The sequence below is a fragment of the Chiloscyllium plagiosum genome, unplaced genomic scaffold (assembly GCF_037043375.1).
Source record: "Chiloscyllium plagiosum isolate Xiang-an unplaced genomic scaffold, Cpla_swu_hap1 HiC_scaffold_29, whole genome shotgun sequence".
Classification (NCBI taxonomy): Eukaryota; Metazoa; Chordata; class Chondrichthyes; order Orectolobiformes; family Hemiscylliidae; genus Chiloscyllium; species Chiloscyllium plagiosum.
The window spans coordinates 33,175,439-33,201,352 of NW_028270167.1; the positions used below are offsets into that span (position 1 = coordinate 33,175,439).

The 25,914-nt window shown below is 41.6% G+C and overlaps 1 protein-coding gene across 16 annotated transcripts in view; it reads right to left on the bottom strand.

Annotated features, from left to right (window-relative positions):
• Nucleotides 1–25,914, bottom strand: part of pknox2 (pbx/knotted 1 homeobox 2) — a 479,880-nt gene that overhangs the window by 277,380 nt on the left and 176,586 nt on the right. Inside the window, exon 1 of one of the 16 annotated variants that reach the window (XM_087976458.1) lies at nucleotides 3,397–3,415. The exons of the other annotated variants lie outside the window; for them this stretch is intronic. The gene's annotated coding sequence lies outside the window, so the exon portion shown is untranslated. Of the gene's footprint in view, nucleotides 1–3,396; nucleotides 3,416–25,914 lie in introns of those variants that run through there. 16 annotated transcript variants of the gene reach the window in all.

Genomic DNA, 25,914 nt, shown 5'->3' on the forward strand with positions numbered 1-25,914 from the left:
TATGCAATGACTTTGCAGCACTCAAAGATACATCTGTTCTGACTTTTTCAGCATGTTGGTTTGAATGCTTAGCAGAAAATAAATACAAAGTGAGTTTTTCTATCATCCAGATGCTTCTTATGAAAAACCTTGACTGTGTAACTATTACCTACGGAGTCAATGTGGAAGAATTTATATCTCAGAGATCATTAGAATGAGTAGAAATTACAGGGGGAATGTTTAATGTGGTCCTAAGGGAATGTTGTACTCGGAGGTGCTGACAGGATGATGTGTTATATTGAGGCACTGTGCAATTGGGTGAAAAGCAGCATATACAGACCTAAAAACTCTCCTGGACCCACAAACCTCCATCAAAATCGGTAAAATAATCATTCTCCTCAGCTGCTGTATGTAGTAATTCATGATGTGGACATTACCATATTGTGTGATGCAGCACTGTGGATACCTGAAGAAGTGATGAGTCACTTCTTTCTCAATTCAGCTGAAGTTGAGCCCATCAGGAGACAGGTCTCTAATCAAACGATACTTCTCTTCATATTATAGAGTTCCATACTGCTTTCTCCAACCCATCCTAACTTTGGAATGGTGAAGTCTATAAATGTAACGATGAGTACATTTCACTGTTAAAATGAGCTATAAAAGTATCACACACCCACCATTATATTTTATTTCACTCCTAAAAACAATGGAACAGAGCTTCCGCATGTAACGCATCTATTGTTCAATCATTGATTTAGTTTAACAGCCAACATTAAAAATACAAAAGAAAGCTCCCTCCTTCAGGATGCTAAATGTCCTGCCTATTAACAGGCCCGGAAAATTCCAGATTTTTTGCGACTTATGTGATCTCAGCCAAGCTTTTACACTGGGCTGGGTTGAGACAATGGAAGCCAGCCAGATTTCTTGTTCCTAATCACTGGCCTCACTCTGTCAGCCAATGTGTTGGAGGCAGGGTGGGGCTCACAGACAGTACGTTTTTACAGTGATCAAAATTATTTAGCGTCAATTTGAGAAACAAATAGGAGAATTACCCAGTCATGACCATTACCCAATATCACTGGTTAAGAATTTTCTAATTAGTTCAGATCATCCACCAACGTTCCATATCTAGGGCCACACATGAAAAATGAGGGAACAGGAGAAACACAAAATGGTGGTCCATGCTGTCTATCACAACCCTGCAACAGTAATCACACTCACACCAGCTTCTATATCGCAGTACATTAACACATTGTACAGAAGCTTCAGTGTGCTTCATAGAGAATGACAGTAAACTGTGCTACTCTGCAGCAAGATTGTACAAGTCAGTGTCAACTCAGTAACACCTTTCCCCACAAGCTACCCACACACCTCTCTGTGTTCTTCTCAAGTAGTCCTCAGGGAAAGCTTTCAACACGACTTCGGCTAATAGGCATCTTGTGCTGTTAAAGCAGGTCAAACATACACAAGAGTAAAAATTCAAGATTCTCAGACTCCTTACTTTTCTATAATAACAGCAACCAGAGAATCAAATGTGATAGAACTTTAGCCCATGGGAAGCTGTAAGTTCAAGGCCTATTCCAGAAATTATAGCAGACAATCTAGACAGTCACTCCAATGTGGGACAATGGCAGACTGTGTGGTCTTTCCAACTGGTAAATCAAATCATTTGATTATTTCATTGTTGTTATATTTTGCTGTGCAAACATTTATTGCCCCTCTCCTATATCACAACAGCAATGCCATTTAGGAAAGTTCTCTAGAATGTCCAATAGTCTTTAAAGATACCATATGAAAATGCAGATTCACATTTCATTGTCATTCCTAATGGATAAGAATGCAAAGCTTGCCTCAAAAAGGGAGATGCCTTGCTCTGTAAAAGTGGCTGGTGTGAAAAATTGAGTTATTAGAAGGTGCTGACCAGGGGTCAGGATCATTGGGACACAATAGATGCCCACTTTGGTCTAAACCATACCAAGATCATTCCTCTTTGCTGGGCGCCAGAAACAAAAAAAGATGCAGCTTGAAGTCTGCAATGAGGATGAAGCAGATCCTGGTGGCAGCCAAGTAAACAGAGCTTGTCTTGGGCTTGCATTTTAAGTTTCTTATTCCAATTAACACTCCAGAAGGTTATGGTTGCTTGTTGTATGACACCAGCCATTGGTGGCTTGTACTGGAGGACAGCACTGCCACAATCCTCTTTCTCATATAGTCTTAAATCAATCTGTTCAGACAAACGTCTTGAACGCGAGCCTTCTGAGAGACCACTCCACCACAACAGTCCTATAATCATCTTTCATGTGCTGAGTCCAAAGGCCTATCTATTTAGCAATGGCAGGGGATAAGCAACTATTGGTTTTTAACCAGAAGAGGCACTTGCCTTCCACAAGATGTAGCTAATGCATCGTTGCAATGGATACAACTTAGTCTTTACTTATGCCTGACTAATAAATATATCAGGAGCCAGAGATGACACATCTGTCTCCATCAGGACCTTGTGTTGATGCCTTGATTCTCCACACAAAACTGTGTAATATCAACAGATTGGGTGGAACCAAATGTGATTTCCAACATTAACTCTTTCAAAACCATTATCTTATACAACAGAGAAATGCAAGATAGATATCAATGCATGGGAGACCCTTATTCAGAAGAAACTGACTATAGGAAACTTCTGTATGGAGGGACACAATTCTCTGAGAACACACGGAAAACAAACAAGACAAAGGATTGTCAACGATCTCAAGGCCAAGGACCAAGAAACACCTACCACATGTGTGGTCAGATACGGCCCTAGGATCAGAATCAACCCTGCAAGCATCACAGAACCCATGGCTAGTGACATCGAATTTCCGATCATAGCGAGTGCGTGCTGATGATGACAATTTAAATCAATAGGAATCAGAAATGTAAAATGGTTTTATGAGTTGAGTCCAGAGTCAGGAAAATCAAGGCCAAACAACTGCTGTACTTGAGGGGGATGCCCTCATGGTAAACCATTAACATAAAGGTGATTATAGCTTTCATCTTTTGCCAGACTAAGGCTCCTTGCAAGAGTCAAACGCCTCACCCTACGAGAAGAAGAAAATTACTGCAGATGCTGGAATCTGTACTGAAAACAAAAAAATGCTGAAAATCACAGCGGGTCAGGCAGCATCCATGGAGAGAGAGCAAACTAATATTTTGAATCCAGATGGCTCTTCGTCAGAGCCTTTTTCACCTCACCCTACAGTAGATACCTTTCACCTCAGCAAAAGTTACCAGACACACTTGATAGCGAGTATGTCGGAAACACTTCACAAACACTTATAAACCACCAGAGGCAGTTCAGGTCCTTAGTAAAAGATGGAAAAGTGGAGGCAAAAGTTCGAGAGGATGCTCAAAAGTAAGGCTGCAATTTCAAAATAAAAATCTGACCTGCACACTGCTGATGACAGACGTTACTTTCTCTCTGGCTGCCAGCTTGCTCAGTGATATTTATAGTTTGTAAAGGTCAGCCTGATGGAACAGAATCAAAATGAAAAAGTACAGCTCGGAATCTTGGTGACTATGAAACACCCCACTCCGGCACAAAATTCAACAGTCATTTTCATATCCCATGTGACAGCACTCAAGGAAAAACATTCTGAACACAAAGAGGAGGTCTGCTCTATCAGATCAGTGTTATAAGGAGGAGGGCTTGTACCATTACACAGGAGCTACACCCTCTCACAATAAAGCATATCGTCTGCTCTCAAGTGGTGCTCAAATATTTCTTTATAAAGCTTGAAATATGTGAGGGCAGGGGATTAAAGGGATCAAAACCTATCCACTCCCGCTCCAACTTTCCAGATAGCTGTGATATCTACCTGAAACAGATCAGATGCGTCCATTTCACTTGCAATAAATATCAACTATCAAAATATAAATACAAAGGTATTAAATATCAAAGTGAAAGCAGCAGAAATGTGAAGGTGGATAAGTTTTCTGCTTTCGTGCAATTAAAAAGCATTTTTCTTACCTCGACAGCTTGGATCACTGACATTTCCAATCCTATCACACTGCCATACAACTCAGTGAATTAACAAGAAACAAACAGCAAACAAACACTGAACAAACAGAGAGAACACTGATGTGGGAGAAGTAGGCACCAATTCATGGGGCACTGGCACCAGTAATGGGGAAAATTGGGATCTGAGCAGATGGGACGGTCTCCGTCTGAACCATGTCTGGGCAAAGCACATAACTAGGAAGTGGAGGGGATTTTAGACTGAGGGGTCAGCACAAAGGATCAAATTTTAGAAGATGCGGTAAATCAAAGAGTAAAATCCAAAGAGAAAGGTATTAATATGGGAAATGATAAACAGACTGTGAAAGGAAAGCATAGAGAGTACTAATCTAAGAGCTGATCAACAGGTAAGAATAGAGTAAAAGAATAAAACTAAAGGCTCCATATCTGAATGCATGTTGCTTTTGAAACAAAATAGATTAACTGAAAGTGCTAGAAATGAGTAAGTATGATCTGGTAGCTTTTACAGAGACATGGCATCAGGATGTTATGGTTAAGAACTTGAATCTTGAAGCGTACAGAACATTTAGATTAGATTAGATTACAGTGTGGAAACAGGCCCTTCGGCCCAACAAGTCCACACCGACCCGCCAAAGCGGAACCCACCCAGACCCCTACATTTACCCCTTACCTAACACTACGGGCAATTTAGCATGGCCAATTCACCTGACCTGCATATCTTTGGATAACAGGAGCACCCGAAGGAAACCCACGCAGACATGGGGAGAACGGACAAACTCCACACAGTCAGTCGCCTGAGGCGGGAATTGAACCCGGGTCTCTGGTGCTGTGAGGCAGCAGTGCTAACCACTGTGCCACTGTGCCGCCCACGATATTTAGGAATGATAGCAAAGTAGGAAAAGATGAAAGGGTGTCTCTGTTAGTTAATGATTGAGAGGAATCATCTAAGCTTGGGAAAGCAAGATTGGAAAGAGTTTGGGTAGAAATAAGAAATGCTAATGGGAAAAAAAAAAATCACTTGTGGAGTAGGGAATAGACCCTCTCACAGGAACTAACAGTAAGGAGGTTAAAGAAAGAAATAATGAGAGCTTGTCAGAAAGGTACAATAATAATCGTGGGAGATGTTATTCTATATATCTACTGCAAAAATCAGATGGACCTCAATGATGGACCTCAAAAATTATGTTCTGGAGCTGACCAGAGAACAGGCTATTCTAGACCTGGTATTTTGCAATGAGATATAATTAATTAATGATCTCATAATGAAGGCATCCTTCGGTAGCAGTGACTATAATGTGATAGAACTTTATAGTAAAAGACAGGAAAAGAGGAGCAGGTCTGTGATTTTGTCTTTTAATTTTCAAAATAAGGGAAATTACACAGGGATGAATTACGCAGATCTAACTGAAGCGAATTGGCAAATTAGGTGAAAGGATGTGTCAATAGATATGCAATGGAAGACATTTAAGGGATACTTCAGAATATACAGAACAGATACATCCCAACAAATAAGAAACATTCTAAGGGCCAGACCCATACTCAAGTTGAAATGTTAAAGAGAGCATTAAACTAAAAGATAAAGCAAATAATTCTGCAGAAAAAGATGGCAGAATGACCAAGATATTAGTTAAAAAGGGAACAGTTAAGAGTGTAAAAGAAAGTTGGTCATAAAAACAGACAGTAAGAGTTTTTACAAACATTTAAAGTAGAAAAAAAATTAACAAAGCGAGGCTTGGTTCTATAGAAAGTGAGACTGGAGAAATAACAATGAAAAATAAAGAAAATAACAGATGAAATGAACTATAGAGGAGACAAGGAACATCCTGGAAGTAGTGATAAATCAGGAAATGCAATAGACAGAGAAACTCACGAAAGTCACTCAGGAGAGACCTGAATAAATTGTTGGAGCTATGGACTGACAAGTGTCCAGGACCTGATGAACTTCATCCTAACATCTAAAAAGAAGCAGCCAATGAGTTTAGTTGAAACATTGATTTTAATTTTCTGCAACTCCCTCCATACAAGGACAATCGAGTAGACGATAAGATAATGAAATATTCACTGAATAACTACCATACGGAAAATGTTAGAAGCTATTATTAAAGAAGTTATAACGGGCACATGGATTAATTCAAGGTATCAGGCAGAGTCAAAATGTGAAAGGGTTTAGGCAGAGGGAAATCATGTTTGATTAATCTATTAGACTCGTATCTGGAGGTACTGTGTGTTGTGGATAGAGAAGTGCAACTGGATGTATTCGAGTTCGAGAAAGCACTTAATAAGGTACCACATTGAAGATGTTTTCTGAGCATAAAAGCTCATGGTATGGGAGGTAGTATTTGGTATGGATTAAAGATAGACTGGCTAACAGGAAGCAGAGTAAGTGCAAATGTTTTTTTCAATTTGGCAAGACATAACAAGTGGTTTGCCAGAGCGATCAGTGCTGGGAACTCAACTATTTACAATTTATATGAATAACTTGGATGAAGGTAAAGAAAATATGGATGTCAAATTTGCTGACCACTCAAGATAGCTAGGAAAGTGAGTTGTGAAGACAACACAATAATGTTACAGGTTAAGTGAACAGGCTGAGATTTGGCAAATGGAGTACACAATGTTGGAAAATGTGAAGTTGTCCATTTTGGCAGGAAGAATAAACATGAAGCATAGTATCTAAATAGTGAGAGATTGCTAAATTCTGAGATTTAGATGGATCTGGGTACCTCTTGCATGAATCACAAAAGATTGGTTTGCAGGTACAGCAAGCAATTAGAAAAGTGAATAGAATGTCATAATTTATTACAAGAGAAATTGAATGCAAAATTAGAAAGGTTACATTTCAATTATACAGCACACTGGTGAAACAGCATCTGGTGTGCTGTGCACAGTATTGGTGTCCTTATTTATGGAAGGATGAAAATGCATTGGGGGCAGTTTCCCCAAGAAGGTGGTGGAAGCAGAGCCCTTGAATATTTTTAAGATCGAGGAAGATAGAATCTTACTAGGCAACAGACTGAAGGGTTGCCAGGGGTAGGTGGAAATGTCGACTTCAGGTTACAATCAGATCAGCCATGTTCCTTTTGATGTCATAGCAAGCTCAAGGGGCTGAATGGCATGCAACTCCTCTGCATGTTCAAATGTTACTGCACAGCAGAAGACATTGAAAAGAAATGTTATTCTCATGAAAAGCTCATTAATTCAATTTCTCCTTCCTATTGTGATAAGAGTTCTGGTACTGTCTTGCGTTTGACCTTCGAATTTCTCAGTCGAAGCTTTGACAGCAGCGAAACAACAAGAAACATAAAGGATGAAGAAAGTCTTCATCTTTGCTATAGTTACAAAGAAATGCAGATATTCAGTAAAACAGATAGCGTCTCACCAAATATCTGCAATAAAGTGATCAAACTCAATAAAGAGTTAGCCTTGCTGTCATAACCTGCCTAACTCAAAAAATCCAAAGCTAATCAGTAAATGATTGGAATTTGTCAAACTTTTCGTTGGGAAACAAAACTACATGGGAGTCATGGGGAATGGATTTTGATCAGTAATGACTGGAGACTGAGATTTAATCAAAGTGATGGGGATTCAAAAGTTGCTCTCTTTAGTTGCTCAACGCATTTCCCACATGCCCAGCAGGGGAAAAATCGGCAAGATTAATGAAAGGGGAAAGCCTACAGAAGGATTCTTTGCATTTCAGAAAATGTAAAACTGATGTGGTAACTGCCTTGAAAGACAATGGTGGATGTGTCACTAAGTCAGAACCATAGCCTCACATGAAGCGCTTGCTGGCTGTTTTTAATCCTCTAATCATTTCAATGCATTACATAGCAAGACCAGAAGAAGATAGACCTTGCATCATGATAGAGATGCTGACCATTAACCTTGAAAATGTTAGATGTGCAGAGTTGGATGTTTTTTGCTCTGACGATCAACCACTTCCTTTTGACCACATGTCCTCAGTCGACAAATTCAACAGACAGTCTCACCACTGTACGTTGGTTAATGCTAATTCTCTACAAGTGATGCATCAGTCATAAAACACAAAAATGTTCTTTCTTCTGAGCTGGCTGATCTTTCCTTCTGTAACCCAGGATTGTAAGAATGATTATAAAAAATGTCTTCACTCAGACTTGGAAGATTAGCTCTGGAACCTAACTGCAATGGTTCAGTTCCTCACTAACCATAACATGGATCAGCTAGACATCAGCAGACTTATCCGTGGAATCTCATGAATTTGAAATGATTTCCAGGCTGGCACCTATCGATTGCCATGTCTTGTGCTGGTTTAATACTGTGATACTTACAGTTGGCAGGGTGCATATTACCATCTGTTCACCAGGCACAGGAATAGCTCAATCTGGCTATAAAGGCAACAAAGGAATAACTTCTTTGATATAATACCATTCGCAAACTCAGAACATCCCAAAACACTCCACAATAAAGTATTTTGAATTGTAGCCACTACTGAATTCTAGGCTGCAAAGTTACGTTAAATAGCAATACACTTTGTTGTTTTTGGTTCTATGGAAATGCAAGATCCCAATTTTGATCTCTTGTGCTGACGGAGCCAATTCCATTTGCAGTGATTCTCGACTTCAGCTGGATGAAAGGAAATCCGGCCAGGGTAACCATTTCCAGTGGCTGTCCCCTGGCAGGAAAATGCTCATTTCAACAAGTGCCCTACACAGTCTACAGACACTCAGTCTAAGTTCATGTAAGGAGTAGACACGTGATAAACAGAAGAACAAAAGAACATGAAGCAGGAGTGGGCAATTCAGCCCCTCAAGTCTATTCTGTCATTTAATATGATCATCACTGGTTTCATTTCAATCTCAACTCCTGCCAGCTCTCTGTAATGCTTTACTAATTAAAAATCTGTTTCATGTCCTCGTTAAATTTCCTGGCAACCACCGCACTTTGGGATAGTGAATTCCATTGATTCATGACCCTTTCTGAGAAATAATTCCTCCTGATCTCAGTTTTAGTCACCTCATAGCCTAAAACAATGACCTCTTGTTCTGGATTGCCTGACAAGGGGAAACGTGTGCATGAGGTACACCACAGCGGTCATCGCTTGTGCATCGACACCCGCATAAGAGCTGTCTTCAAGTCAAAACAAACGTTAACAACTCACATGTGAATCACATGAACCTTGCCAGTTACAACGCATCACAGAGATAAATGAGGAGCTATTAGGTTGGGTACGTAAACAACATTTGTCAAAGAAGCAGGCTCGAAGAAATGTTTTCAAAGGAGCAGAGAGAAAGCTTTAGAAGGGGTTAGGGCAAAGCAACTTTGAAAATGGGTCACTCCAGTCAGTATTTTGCTTCCACTTAAAGTTCGTAACACTACAAACACAGCTAAAGTGTCAAATTAAACCTTACAGCAAGTTAAAATACATTTCAAAGGTGATTAGCTCCCACTGTCTCTCCCTCCGTTAAAATCAGGATGGGAATCTGAAATGTCAAATCATGTGCTACTCCCACAGAACAGCTCACAGCTTGGAGCATATCTAATATTTCATTTTGTGCTGCTGTAGTCACAGTCCTTCACGTACATTGATCCACTCTGCTGCAAGGCGTTGGATACACACAGCAGCAGCGAGAGGGAATGCACTGGGGCGGTGATTTTAACAGCCAGTCAGTTAAACAGTAGCCCTGGCCACGTGTATGACAGGGATGGCGTAGGAGAAAGCAGGACATGAAGACAGGAGATCTTGGATTGCTGACACTCAGTTCCTAGCATTGAACATTCCTCTCTCCCAACTCCAGTGGCGATGGCAGGTAAACAAAAAGACCCAGAGCCATGAAACACCAAGGTTGATCCTAGGATTAGACTAAACAAAAAAATCTGAGATAGTCAAATTTGCCTTGGCTTCACAGAGCTGGAGAAAGTGTGTGTCTATTTGTTCACATTAGGTAAGGGCACTTCACTGGTATATTTTCCACAGTCAGATATTATGCCTGATGGAGGAAAAGAGTAAGAGCGAGAGAGAGAGTAAGAGAGTGAGAGAGAGCAAGAGAGTGAGCAAGTGAAAGAGTGAGAGGTGAGGGTTGAGTGAGTCACAATCTCTATAGCCACAACCAACTGTAATAGAAATCAACTGACGTTGATCAGGATCTGGTAGATTTTTTTCTCTCTCCCTGGCATATGGACAGCAACAGGGTCATCTCAATGGAGAATTGTACAAGCCATGCACACCAACCGCTGAAGCTGGGCTAGCTAGCTCAGTAAAAAATAACATGACACTATGTAGGCTGGTGTACATTCCCACTAGGTTGTCAGAGGGAGGACATCAGTCAGAAATTTTAATATTGGGAAAGTGTAGCACAATCCCATAGGTTTTATGCTGCCAAATTTATTCTGGACTGCTGCAGATATTAGATTAATTCCTGGTTAGACTTGGCATGGATTAGATCATGAGTGGTGGTGGGAAACTTGCAATTTAAGGCTGCAGAGTCATAAGAGAGAAAGATTATTTACATGACCAATCTGCCATAACGCCCAACAGCATAAACTTTAAACGTAGTTTCCAAAGGAACACTACTTGCCAAGAATAAAGATAAATTAAGACAGTCTGTCTGGAGGATCAGAATTCACTTTAGTTTTGAGTCACCACACAGATAATCCACAAAGGGGAAAAGTCTGTTTGATTGTAATTAAAACATTTCAGATGTAAATGTTAAATTAAGTGAGACATCATTTTGCAGAGCTGCACATTTCCAAAATTGACTGTACAAGCCCATCACACCACAACAGCAGGGAAAAATAGTCACCCAACACAAACCATTAAATAGAGAAAATACACACCCTCAACATGCACACATAACAATACCAAAAATACCACAGGCCCTGCAGGAATATGCAAAAACATAGCATTTAATCTATCTACCTGGCGGCATGGTGGCTCAGTAGTTAGCACTGCTGCCTCACAGCACCAAGGAACTGGGTTCGATTCCAGCCTCAGGCAACTGACTGTGTGGAGCTTGCATATTCTCCCTGTGTTTGTAAGGGCTTACTCCTGGTGCTCCAGTTTACTCCCACAGTCCAAAGATGTGCAAGTTAGATAGGAAATGCAGGGTTACAGGGCTAATGTAGGGGGGTGGGTCTGGGTGGGATGCTCTTTGGAGGGGCAGTGTGAACTCAAAGGGCCGAATGGGCTACTTCCACACTAAAGGGATTCTATGATACACACACAAGCCTAACTAAGCCAAGCCAACATATCCAATCCAGCGCAATGCAAATATACACCATTATACCCACCAACTACAGCGAACATATGCACAGACAGATATGCAAACAGAAGCTGCATGTACAACAGAAACATCGCAGGCAAAAAAACACAAACAAACCACACAAAAACAGAGCGGGAACAAAGAGAAAAGTGAGAGCAATGCACAGAAGCTGTAAACTGGTGGTCTTCAGGATCCTGTACATTGCATTTCTGTGAATCCTCATCATCGCACATCGTAAAGCAAATGTTTCAGACCAGCTGCATGATGAGATACTAAATTAGTTTATGCCCTGTAGTCTTTAAACTCTCAGAGTACCTACAAATGCAGTCAAATTATAGAGGGCGACCCCAGGAGAGCCCACTCAAATATCAAGGCAGTGAGTCATATTAAATTTGTGTCTTCAGGCTTCTAAATCACTGGAGGTTCAAAGCTCTTGTCCAAAAATTCTCAGGAGACCCAGCAACATTTTCAAGAGCCAACTCCTACAGTCAGACAGTGAGCAGATGTTGCTGAAGACACTCCCTACAGATCTGTAATCAGACGGTCCAACTTTTAAAAGTATCTCGTAACTTCCAACTCAAACAGAACAAAAGCACAAGTCATCAGGACTTGATGCCACACAAAGCAGGCAGATCTCAGCTTCTACTCCAGATTGTGCCCCAATCATTGTTTTTTCTGAGAGGTGATCAACAGTAAACTTGGCACCAGCTCGCTGGTGGAAGGGAATGATCAGGCACAAAGGGTTTGAAAAATCAAAGCAATTCGTAATGCATCTCTGGACCACACTCATTCTTCCCACTCAGCCATCTATGCAAGGAAAAACAATCTATTTGAGTTGGGGAGCCTTCAGTTCATAAAGGCATAGCTTTGTTGATGACGTCATTGATGGAGGAGCAGGTTCTACAACATGTGCCGCTCTTGAATCCTGGCGCTGTAGGTTGTTGCCATCAGTATTGGCACATTGCCAGGCTGCTGGAGTCACTGGTCACCACGGTGGTGTCGAGAAACCCACAGAAAATGTCAGCACTTCCCTCTGTCATCAGCAAGTGATGTCTGGGTGAGAGAATCAATATCTAAGGCCTTCATGTCTCACTTGCAAACACTGTTGAAGCAAAGATGTAGGGGTGCCCCTGACCATCTCACTCCAGCTATCTCACCATATCTAAACCTCTTGGGTATGCAACCATCTTGCAACATGTGGACGTGCCCCAGTGAATGAAAGATGGCATCTGTTTCAGGACTGCTAACCACATTGTGTGTTCTGCATTTGACAAGGCTGGCACATTTGTGATTGTGCTCTGACACAGTATAACCACAATGAATTGTCGAGCTTAAATACAGAAGCAGAGAAAATAGGATCAGGAGTAGGCCATTCAGCCCTCTGAGTCTGTTCCACCATTCAAACTGATCATGGCTGATCATCCAACTCAGTCCCCTATTCCCACTTTCTCACCTTACTCTTTGATCTCTTTATCTTTTCGAAGTATATCTAACTTTTTCTTGAATTAGGGTGGCACAGTGGCCAGCACTGCTGCCTCACAGTGCCAGGGACCCAGGTTCAATTCCCTCCTTAGGCAACTGTCTGTGTGGAGTTTGCACGTTCTCCCCATGTCTGCGTGGGTTTCCTCCGGGTGCTCCGGTTTCCTCCCACAGTCCAAAAGATGTGCAGGGTCAGGTGAATTGGCCATGCTAAATTGCCCGTAGTGTTAGGTAAGGGGTAAATGTAGGGGCGGTGTGGACTTGTTGGGCCGAAGGGCCTGTTTCCACACTGTAATGTAATGTAATCTAATCTAATCTAAATTGCCTACAGTGTCAAATGTACGGGAATGGGTCTGGGCTGGTTGGTCTCGGAGGGTCGGTATGGACTTGTTGGGCCGAAGGGTCTGTTTCCACACTGTAGGGAATCTAATCCAAAGAAATTATCAATTTTTCTTTTCTTAATAGCTGTAAGTTAAATATCGCAGCTAGACATCAAGCTCCTCAGAACACAAGCCTTATCACTATCGGCTTGGTCCCAGGAGGTCTAATTGGTCAGATCTATCAATCTATCAAGGCTGAAAACAAAGGTTAAAAACAACTTGGCAACTGATCGGGTTTTCTGCTGCTGATGCTATGCTAGTCACCCAAATGAAGACTTGTCCACAAAGTCTACATCTCTCATGTCCACTTTTTGTGACTTGCGTTTCCTGACTAAATGTCCAGCTAAATGGTGTCAACTCACTGTTCTTGATCAAATGAAATAACACTCTGCTGGAAATGGTTAGCAGATTCTGCTATTCAGCTCCAGAAATAAAGACAATTTGTCTCATGATGACAAACTTGATACACACAGGGGAGCAGTTGCCACCTTTGGCAATGTGCCAACAATGAAGGATTCTCACCACAGCAGGGAGCCTCTTCATTGCGGTGAAAATGACTGCTGAGCCCGAAAACAGCAAACCCCATCCCTGAACACGACACGTCCGTCGTCAGAGGAGTTGGAAATGGCGTTGAGTATTGTTGGCAACTTTCCATTTACATCATCAACTGCCTCCACTGAAGTGGGATCTTGGGTCACTGGTGACTGAATCCTGTGCAAAGTAGTGGTACCTGAGCACTTTATTCCGAGAGGTGACCATACACCTTAGGAAAAGCTCTTCAGCTCTGCTCACTGTTAACAACTACAAATGAGACAAGCAAGGGAATCTACACAACTTTCCAACAGGCCTGAGATTCTTTCAGCTTACTTGGATCAGAGTGGAGAATGCAGGATGGATGCGCAGGAAGCCATTCAAATGCAGGATGAGCAAAAACAATGCTGTGGTAATTAGGGCAATATATAGTAAGGGGATGTTTGACATGCAGTGAACAGAGAGAGTCCAGAAGGCTGTAGTGCCTGCCTGTCTCCATGGTTCAAGTCATCTGTTCAGGGCTGGAGAAGAAGAATCCAGCTGCCATGTTCCAGTAACATAGACAACACAAGGATAGAGATTCTGCAGTATCACTGTGAGGAGCTAGCTACCATAGTACACAAAGATGAGCTGAGTGCAAATCAGCATAAAGCAAATCAGATTAGAGCAATGAATGGGTGGCCCAAAAGCTGTTGGGTTCCAGCTGGTGGGGCATTGGGAAAATTTGTGGGAAGTGAGAGATCTGTGGAGCTGGTCAACATTCATGCTGGCACCAGGGTCCTAATGAGTGGCATGACTCAAGAAGTACAAAGGGTTTTAAACTAAATAGTGGAAGAAAAGGATCAAATCTCAGGAGAATGTGGCAAATCAAAGAGTAGAAAGAAGGCAAGAAAGCAAGGTATTAATGTAGGAAATGGAAAATAGATCGTGACAGGAAGGGATACGGAATTCAAATTTTGGAGTACGTCAACAGAAAAGATTAGAAATTACAAAAATAATAAAGAACCAAACTGAAGGCTTTGTACCTGACGTTGAAGGGTGATGTTATAGAGGTTTATAAGATCATAGAACATAGAAAAGTACAGCACAGAACAAGCCCTTTGGCCCACGAAGTTGTGCCGAAATTTAATCCTAATGTCAAATATAGTAACTTAACCTACGCACCCCTCAACTCACTGCTATCCAAATGCATACCCAGCAATTGCTTAAATGTCCCCAATGACTCTGCTTCCACCACCATAGCTGGCAACGCATTCCATGCATTCACAACTCTCTGTGTAAAGAACCTACCTCTGACGTCTCCCTTATACCTTCCTCCTAATATCTTCAAACTATGACTTCTCGTACCAGTCAATCCTGCCCTGGGGAAAAGTCTCTGACTACTGATTCTATCTATTCCTCTCATTATTTTGTACACCATCATGAGGGGCATGGATAGGATAACTAGACAAAGTCTTTTCCCTGAGGTGGGGGAGTCCAGAACTAGAGGGTATAGGCTTAGGATGAGAGGGGAAAGACATAAAAGAGACTTAAGGGAAAACGTTTTCACACAGATGGAAGTATGTGTATGGAATGAGTTGCCAGAGGAAATGGTGGAGGCTGGTACAATTACAACATTTAAACGGCATCTGGATGGGTATATGAATAGGAAGGGTTTGGAGGGATATGGACCAGGTACTAACAGGTAGGACTAGATTGGGTTGGGATATCTGGTCGGTATGGACAAGTTGGACTGAAGGGTCTGTTTCCATGCTGTACATCTCCATGACTCTATGCATCTATACCTGAATACATGTAGCATTCTCAGATTTTCAGAAGATATTTGGTGAAATGCCACAGTGAATGTTTGTTGCAGAAAATGAAAGCTTGTAGTACAAGTAGTAACAAATTTACATAGACAGAAGTTAACAGGCACTGACTGACCTCAAATTTTATTACAATTTTTAGAAGTGATTTGGATGAAAGGATAGAGGTACGGTAGTTAAATTCGTTGACACCACAAAGATAAATAGAAAAGTAAATGATGGTGAAGAGGAAGATAAAGAAAGCTAGAAAGGGATATACAGTAGATCGATTAAGTTAGCAAAGATCTGGCAAACAGAATATCATTTGAGAAAATGTGACATTATCCATTGTGGTAGGAAGAATGGAAAAGTGCAGTCTCAAATGATGAGACATTGCAGAGCTCTGGTATGAGAAGGGTGTGGCAGCCCTAGTGCTTGAATCATAGAATGTTGATGGTAGCCACAAACTGGAGGTGGCAGTGTTGGACTGGCATGGGCCAGGTCAGAAGCTAGATGACACCAAGTTATAGCCTGACAGGTTTACTTGAAATCACAAGCTTTTGGAGCATTGCCCCTTCATCAGGTGAAGGGCTATGTTCCAAAAGCTTGTGATTTCAAATAAACCAGTTGGACTATAACCTGATGTCATCTGATTTCTGACACAGAATGTTAGTGTGCAGGTACAGCAAGTCAACATTTGTTGAAGGGAATTAAATTCCAAACAAAGTTAGACTTCAGATATACAGATATTGCTGAGACAATGTCTGGAAGTTTTGACTACTGTATTGGTCTCCTTATTTAAGGAAGGGTGTAAATGCATGGAAGCAGTTCAGAAAAGGTTTTATAGGCTAATACGTGGAATGAGCACACTGTCCTGTTAGAAAACGTTGCTTAGACTCAGCTTATATCTCCTGGAGATTACAACAGCAAAATCCCACTTAACTGAAATATAAGACTCTGAGGGGTCTTGAATGGATGGACATGAAGAGGATGTTTCCATTTGGAGGAGAATCTAGGACTAAGAGTCACAGTTTGAAATCAAGGGGCCAAGATTTAACACAGAGTTAGGTTTTTTTTATGTCAGAGGATCATGTATGTTTGGAACTCACTTCCTCAAAAATGTTGGTGAAAACAGAGTCTTTGAATATTTTCAAAGCAAAGGTAGATAGACTTCTGATAAGGAAGGGGGGGGGGGGTGAATCGTTTTATAGTATTGGCAGGAGTATTGAGTAAACAGCTCAGTAATAATCCAACTGAACAGGTAAGCAAGCTTGAGGGGCCAATGACTTACTTCTGTTCTGAATTTATATGCTCACATGTAAATCTGGTAAAATCAGATATTGAACTTATATTCATTTCTTTGCAAAGCCAGCAGCCCAACCCCCCCATTTTGATCCTGGGACACCTTTAAGGAATATAATATGCTCTTTGGTGGCAGTCAGATGCAATTTGGTGTAGGCCAGGTGCCCTTGGAATGTTAAAAGTAGGCATAACATCTCCATTAAAAAAGATATAAACTCATTAGTGTCAAGTTCATTGGAATGGTTCACAGACCTCTTAACATCAACAGTCAAAACTGTCAAAAGCAACTGTCAAAAGGGAACTAGCAAGACTTTTAAGAGTCTTGCACTTTAATACTTTCTATTTCATTCCGACTGTTGACATAAGCCGGGGAGTCTCAGTTCAAATTACTGCTGCATGATAAATTTCACAACCATCCATTATCACAGTCAGGTCCCTGCCATTTCAGTGCGTGATTGACAGCTGTAAGTGATTGCAGATATGATGTGGGCCTGTGAATTCCAAAGCTTGTTCTAGAAGGGTTTATTTAGTTGGAGGAATGCAAATGGAGTAAACTGGTTATACATGAGACAGAGTATATTGCTTTCAACTTAGTGAAATCTGCAAGACATTCAGAATTTTATTTGAGTGAACTTTGCTATCTTTTTTCGGCATGGGTTGTGAGGTCAGCCCACAGTGGACACTTGATTAAATGGCATGGTAGGTGTTAGAGGAAAGGGTGGTTGGTGGTTTTGCATGGGTTGGCATGGAGGGGTAGACTGAGTCGAGCGTTTGTTCGGGGGGTGGGGGGAAAGACCTTCGCATGAGAAGCAATGGGGAGTGGGGGCACAAGGGTTGTGTGGGGCATGGTTTTGACATGATAGGCATGAGGGACAACTAGATGGAGAAACACACACAGTTGTGACGCTTCATGTCTTACTCAATATTTTTAAACATCGTATACAGTGCCCATGCGCCCAGGTAAACTTGCACCCAACCCACCTCTGCACATGGCTGCTTCCTCAAAATTCAGGGGGTTATCTAGCCAGAGTTGTAAACCAGACCATGTCAACCACTAACCAGAAATGCAATGACCAGAACTACTTTTAAAAGTCAGTTTTGCAGACCCAGGAACTCTACCAACTTTGCACATTGAACACCCTGGGAAAAAAAAATCCAAATCCTGAGCGTTTTGGGCTGGAGATCAAACTCCATGACTGCAGGCTGGTTGTACAACATGCACGCTCATGGAATGCAGCTGCTGGCTGCTTAAAAATAAATGTATCTTTTTCTGAGATTGCACAAGGTGAGTAATTGCTTCGGAAAGTTACCAGTGTCTACAAGTCAATATACCAGCAGGAGTCAATGCCTTCAGCAAAAGGTATTAAAAGTCATTTGCAATCAAGAGTAAAGTATTCCAACCTTTCGATTTCAAAGAGTTCTATTGGTTACAACTTCAGTACTAAAATACACAGACTAAAACAAAGGTTCATATTAAAACTAAGGAAGTACCATATTGTTGGAGATGCCATCTTTCATACGAGGCATGAACTCGAGGCACTATTCTCCTGTTCAAGTGAATGGAAACGATAGATCCTGTTGGACTATTAAAAGAGGAGCAGAGAGTTCTCCCGATACCTTGGCTAATATTCTTGCTCTTTATTTATCTCTCAATCAACTCTGTTGCAAACAGATAAGCTGGTCATTCTTCAGGTTTGCTATTTGCATAATCTTGCTGTGCACAAATCCAATTACATTTTCACCAATGTGAGACTTACACGTTAGCAGTAAGTCATTGGCTGTGAAAGATTTGACAGTTTGGTGAGGACATGAATGACTTAAAGTAATCATGTGCTGTCTCTTGTGTGATGAAGGTGTGGGGGAACTATACCTTTTAAGAGAGTTAAAAGTTAGCAGGGACAGCACCAAGTGTTCTCAATAAGACACAATGTAACATGTGCTCCTGGTTGCCTGGAAACGACAAAAAAAAGATTCAAATTAAGCCAATCAGTTTAAACTATACCCCGAAAAATACCAAATTCCAATCTAGTTTGAATTGAGTATATTGACAAGCTTAAAAGCCCATGACACAATCCGATGCTCTGGGGGGAGAATGCCCAGAGAAAATTGAACAGTTTGGAGGAGAACTACCAAACCCCAGCATGTAAACAGACTGCCTGACAAATGGCTCTCTTAAAAGTACCTTTACCGATCAGTAACCTGTGACACAGAATTTCCAAGAAGAAGAAAAGAAGACACAGGAAGATCCTAATAGAAGAACCGAAAGCTGCCTGGTTTTGAAATAAGAAGTGTGGTTTTGTAAATCTTAATTGGGAGTTTTATCGGACTCGTATTATAGAAGGGAAGGTCAATGATTGGTTAGAGTAAGGAGTTGTAAATAGTTGTTAGTTAATTATTCTCTGTTATACTTTAAGAAATAATGTTATTAATTTTTACTTTAAATAGTTCTTGGCCATTTGAATTTTTACAGATTACTGCATGGGATAAATCTTTTCTGTGTTGCTGGTTTTAAATTAAGCAGGAGGGCTTACCCCATGTCGTAACACCTGTCTTTCTCCAGAAGATTATTGCTTTTTGTTTCACATTAGGAAGGTAGCAAGTTTTGTTTTTAAGGAAGTGTCTAAGAGGATGAGAGAGAAGCAGAGGGGTAGAAAGGTTTAGTGAAGGAATTTCAGAGCTTAGGGGCCGAGGCAGCTGGAGGCACAAGTGCTAATGCTGGAGCAAATAAAATGGGAGTGGATGAAGAAGAGGCCTGAATTGGAGGACCATAGAGATCTCAGAGGATTGCAGGACTTAAATGGAAAGCTGCTGTTGAGAAACAATAAAAGTGTTGTTTGGTGACCAGAGGACATAGATTTCAGGTAATTTTGCAAGACAAAAACAGTTTTATTTGTTGGGGGCATGTTGATGAGACAAAATATTTTCATCAAATGGGAGAAAATGATCTGGAATGTACCATCTCAGAGGTGGGTGAAGCATTTTCAGAAAAAAAATGGATATTTATGCTCACAATGAAAAATTGGCAGGTCTCTGTTCGCTGCACATCTTAGCATTAATTTCCCAACATATCTGGGATGAAGGAAATTGGAGAATCATGAAAAATTGTTTGTATAAGACAACTCACTCTTTAAACACTCACAGCAATCCATACTTCTCTTGTGCATTTGCAAATAAACCTTCAAGCCACAAAATAATGCAACACATCAGAAGGTTATGAGTTCAAATCCCACTCGAGATTTGAACACTAAATCTCATCTCAGACTCCAATGCACTAGAAAGGGAGTACAGCTCTCCTCGTTTAGCATGCCTAAACATGCTTCTAAAGTAAACAGCACTCTAAATGAAAATTACTAACAAAAAAAAAACGTTCCCCACAATAAAAAACAAGTACTTGGGAAGCATTTCATTTCTGAACTCTAACTATATGGTGGCTCAGTGATTAGCACTGCTGCCACACAGCACCAGGGTCCCAGGTTCAATTCCAGCCTCGGTTACTGTCTGTGTGGAGTTTGCACGTTCTCCCCGGGTCTGCGTGGGTTTCCTCCGGGTGCTCTGGTCTCCTCCCACAATCCAAAGATGTGCAGGTCAGGTGAATTGGCCATGCTAAATTGCCCATAATGTTAGGTGCATTAGTCAGAGGGAAATGGGTCTGGGTGGGTTACTCTTCAGAGGGTCGGCGTGGACTGGTTGGTCCGAAGGGCCTGTTTCCATACTGGAGGGAATCTAATCTAATCTAATTACATATAAAACTTAACTGGCCCAAACACCTTCACACTAGCTCTCACCAAGTCACTACTGCTTCCACTGTAAAATCACAAAACATTGAATGTGCCTGCAAAATTGTAAAGTTTTGAGGTTGTTGACAAAGCCCCCATGTAACCTGATTCACTTACAAATGTACTCCATGTAAAAGAAAAATGATAATACAGTGCTGCAGTAAATATATACAAGATATCTTAGAATGACCTGATCCTGGTCACTAAACGACATTGAAAACTATTGGGAGTTAGTGATGATTCAGTCATCTTTTTCTGCTTAGCATGCTGTCTTTAGGTGACTGCGCTTCAGTCTGCCATGTCATCAATGCAGTCAAACATGCTTTCCCTCTTTTTGTGCTGAGTGTGAAATCCAGGAGTATTTCTATGGACTTTATAGATTCAGTGAGAGAATTGGACGAAAAGGAAGGCCGATAATGGCCTCCTCAGCTGACAAACATACAACACCTCCACTTGCTTCATCTGTCAGGCAAGTTGTGCACCATACAGTGTCATTCCACTCGGTACCTGTGCAGGAATTTCCTCACCAGCCTCCCCTGGGCAGGTGAAGAGAGCCTCATTAGGAGGCTGGTCAGCCTCACCATGCTTCACCTCACTCTCTATCCCACCGATAGCCAGTTTGAACTCAGCATGGTGAAAGGTGCCAGTGATTGTGGTTTCCATCATCTTCCGCACCTTCTTCATGATGAAGGTGACTTCTTGAGTAGCTGCATTGTACTCTTGCTTCTCATAAATGGCCTCGATAACCTGAGAGATTGGCTGCTGGTGAGTGGTTGCTTTCTAGATTCCTAATCACCATGATTCATTGGCTTCAGCCTGGCTGTGGTCCCATGACAAATGTATACAAATACAGCTAGCTTGGATTACCATTTAAAATTTCAGCTTATCACAGGCTTCTTTCAGTGGCTTTCCTAATCTACTAACAGGAATGGCTGACGACTTTGAGACAATTGTCGTTTTGCATTATCTTATTATATGTATATTTATGTCAGTCTGGGTATGTGTGTATGCATATATGTGTGTGCCTGTGTTTATACATTTGTGTGTATGTATATATACACATGTGTCTCTATGCGTGAGAGTGCATGTGTATGTGTGTGTCTGTGCGTGTGTGCGCATGTGTATGTATGTGCACATGTATATGTGTGTGTGGGGGTGGGGTGTGTGTTTACTCACATTCTCTGCCTTATGCAGTATCACCTGCATTCAAAACTCCTTTCACTGACTATGAAGCCAATCAGGACACAATATAAATACATGTTCTTCTCTTTAAATGGGCAAATACCACCTCCATCAGTAATGACTTCAAGACTCCTTCAACTTGCTGAGTTAGCTGCTGGCATACAAACTCTGACCATGGAAGCAAGAACCAACAGAAGCAGCAAGCTTGGTGTGCAAACTAAAAACCACTGATCTGCAGAAATAACAGCTGAGCGTAGTAATGGTAATCAATCAAATTACCAACATCAATTCAACATCATTGTGCCAGTCAAATGACTTTATCATCTGTCCTGAGCAATGAAGAAGGGCTTATGCCCGAAACGTCGATTCTCCTGTTCCCTGGATGCTGCCTGACCTGCTGCGCTTTTCCAGCAACACATTTCCAGCTCTGATCTTCAGCATCTGCAGACCTCACTTTCTCCATACAAATACAGCCAGGTAGAATTACCAGACTTCTACAATTGCCCTGGAATCTCCCGCAATTTAAGGTTAATTGGTGCAAACAATTTGAACATGCCTATAATATTTTGCATTTAAGAAAATTGGGAGGGGACAGGGGGAGATGTTTGGACTTCCCAGCACTTGAAGCCTGGGGAGAAACTGGATCCATCTCCAAGTAATTCCTCAAATAAAGCGAAGCGATTACCTGATATCTTACTTCTGCTGTTATATTTCTTTTTAAAAGCACTTGTGGGCATTGCTGACTGGACCACATTTATTGCTCCGCCCTAGCTGCCCTTGAGAAGATGGTGGTGAGGTGTCATTTTGAACCACTGCAGCCCATGATTGAAAACTGATTGAGGGATTATTGCTCTTTAACTCCATTCCCTACATCAAATCTTTCATGTGACTCACTAATTCTCTCCTTCACCCAAGAAAACTCATTACCACACTCAAGGTATTCCAAACCAAACTAAGTGAAGTTGCTGTGAGGCCAGACAGCATCCATGTCCTCAACATGGAAACTTAGGGAACTTTGATTTGGCAATAGCCAAGTTTAGAGATTACTGTCTCCAACTATGGAGAGCGGCACTGTTGGACTGAAACCAGCGAAAACCTCTCCATTTACCAACACAAAAAGCTTAGACATTTCTCTGGATCGCCCCTCCTGTTAGAATATTGGCTTGCTGGGTTCACCGGTGCCTAATGCGAAGGGGTCTCTGCAAACCCCAGCGACAAGGTAAACCAGTTGGCTAATCATCTACAATCCTCAGCAATTGCATCCACAGCTGAGCCACTCACTCAGTCTCCTGTACTCAACAGCGCCATCATGGATCCAAATAAACTCCAAGTGACCCCAGATAAATTCCTTCCCACCCAAAAGGGCAAAAACCACAGTTGCTCTTGACGTCAAGGTCACAGTAGGCCATGAGTGACATCAAGGATCCCAAGGAAAACTGGAGTCAATGGCAATCAGGGAGAAAACGTGCTGCCAGCTGGAGTCATACCCAGCACAAAGGAAGATGGTTGTGGTTGTTGAGGTCAGTCATCTCAGCTCCAGGACATCTCTGCAGGAGTTCCTCAGGTAATGTCCTAGCCCAACCATTTTCAGCTGCTTCATCAATGACTTGACCTCACGCACCGATGAGGGAACATTAAACGCCATTCATGACCTCTGAAACACTGATGGAGACTGTATACAAATGCAGCAAAACCCAGACAATATACAGGTTAGGCTGACAGGTGGCAAGGAACATTCACACCCACATAAATGCCAGGCAATTATCATCTTCAGCAAGACAGAGAATCTAATAGTCTCTTGACATTCAATGACATTACCATGACTGAATCCCAACTATTAATATTTTGTGCATCCAGAAAATGAACTGGAATAACAAATAAATACTGAACAGCTCAGAAGCTAGGAATTCGACAGTGAATAACACCTAACTTTTCAAAGCTTGTCCACCATCTACAAGGTACACGTCAGGAGCAGGATGGAATACTGCCCAATTGCCTGATAGGTGGGTCTATCTCCAACAATACTCAAGAAGCTCATCCAGGACAAAGCAGTTCATTGATTGGCACCACATCCACAAATATTCACTCACACAACCATTGATGTTCAGTGGCATCAGTGTACATTATCCACAAGGTGCACTGCAGAAATTCACCAAAGCTCCTTGGACAGCACCTTCCAAACCAACAACCACTTGCATCTCGAAGGACAAGGGCAGTCAGCTGAAAGCCACTCACTATCCTGACTTGGAAATACATCACTGTTCCTTCAGTGTCACTTGGCCAAAATCCTGGAACACCCTCCCTAATGGGATTGACCAACACTAAAGGACTGCAGGCATTCAAGAAGGCAGCTCACTATCAGCTTCTCAGGGCAAGTAATTACAGTCAATAAATGCCGGCCCAAGCCGCGACATCATATCCCACAAACGAGTAAAAATGAATTGGTCTCAAAACAAGCTCAATTCTTCTTCATTTAAGAAAAAGTATAAATCGCATTTTCTAAAATCAAAGTTCTTGAATCATATTGCACAAGAGGAGACAATACAGGGCAGCACTTTTAAAAGGCCTTTGAAATCAGTCCACCTGGCTGCTTTCTAGATGATTTGCAAAGTATTTTCCTTTCAAGTGTGTAACAATTCCCATTTGAGAGTTACTATTGAATCTGCTTCGATTACCCTTTCAGACAGTGCATGCCAAGTCACAACACTGCTCGGCATAACAAACATTTCTCATCTGCCCATGGTCACTTTTGACTATATTATAAATCCCTATCCACCACAGAAAAAAATAACTTTTCAAGTCCTTCAACCTCTAAGACTGATGGCATCTTGCACATTTTGAACACGCCATCACTTGCCTTCCTTAACTTTGTCTCTCTGTCATCGCTGAAGATGGTGCTTAAAATCTATCACCTCACCTTTCTTCAACAGCTCGTTGGTGGATTCCACTTGACAATGTTCCAGTGAAGTGCCCTATAATGTTTTACTGCTCTTTTTAAAGTCAATTTGTTGCAACAACCGTTAGTGCATCCAGTTTGATTTGCATACTCGCCTCAAGACCAATCCCATCAGCTGTTCAAGACAGAAACTCAAAATCTAATGTTTCAGCCTTTGACCTGTTCTCCACTTCCACCAATCGCCCAGCAACGACCACAGCTACTATGACAAGTGCCTCAACAGTACAAATCAAAGGTTAAATGAGACTGATCTCCTTATGGCAGCTCCTTCTTCCTTATCTTGCTAATAAGCAATCTGTTCAATGGTCTACACTCTCCCAACTAACCAATTCCATTCAATCCAGGCCTTCATTCCTGATGAAGGGCTTTTGCCCGAAACGTCGATTTTCCTGCTCCTCAGATGCTGCCTGACCTGCTGTGCTTTTCCAGCACCACTCTAATCTAGACTCTGATCTCCAGCATCTGCAGTCCTCACTTTTGCCTAATTCTATCCAAACCGACAGTCCTGGTTTTAACCTTAAACTTCTTGCAATGGTTAAAACCGGCAAAGTTTGGTTTCTGACATTTAGTGTTCATGAAAATGCAGCAGTAACATTGATACCAAGGTCGGCGTGTTCATTAAATTAGGGGGAAAGTTAGACTTAGGTACCATAAAGAAAATATATGTTATCCTGCTTTTCAGTTCTAGTTCTTTCAAGTTATGAAACTTTTCAGGACAGAAGGCAGGTAAGTCAAGGTCAGCAATTAAGGATCCCACATTACAGTAAAGTGTTTGCATGTGGATGCTGATCTATCACAATCAAATCTCGTGGTTCAATAATCATTTGGATTAACAGAACTTTATCTGAGGAAACTTGAACATGTCCTTTACAAAAGCTCCTCCAATAGTCACTTGATAGATATCGAGCAGGAACCTACTCATATTTCTGGTCTGAACCCAGACAGTCAAGGTCCTTGCTCTGCCTGCAATTACTTAACTCTGAATAGACCGAGAATTGAACTGATTTTTCTGATCCAAACCATATTATTAACTCAAAGGAGCCACTGACACACAGTAAGGGCAAAAAAGTGAGGACTGCAGATGCTGGAAACCAGAGCAGAGATCAGACTGGTGCTGGAAAAGCACAGCAGGTCAGGCAGCATCCGAGGAACAGGAAAATCAATGTTTCGGGCAAAAGCCCTTCATCAGGAAAGGCAGTAGACTATTCAAGCCCCTTTCTGTCTGCCCCATTATTCAATTAGATCACAGCTGATCTCACTTCACAATTCCACAAAGTTCTATCAAAATACCTACCAGTAAC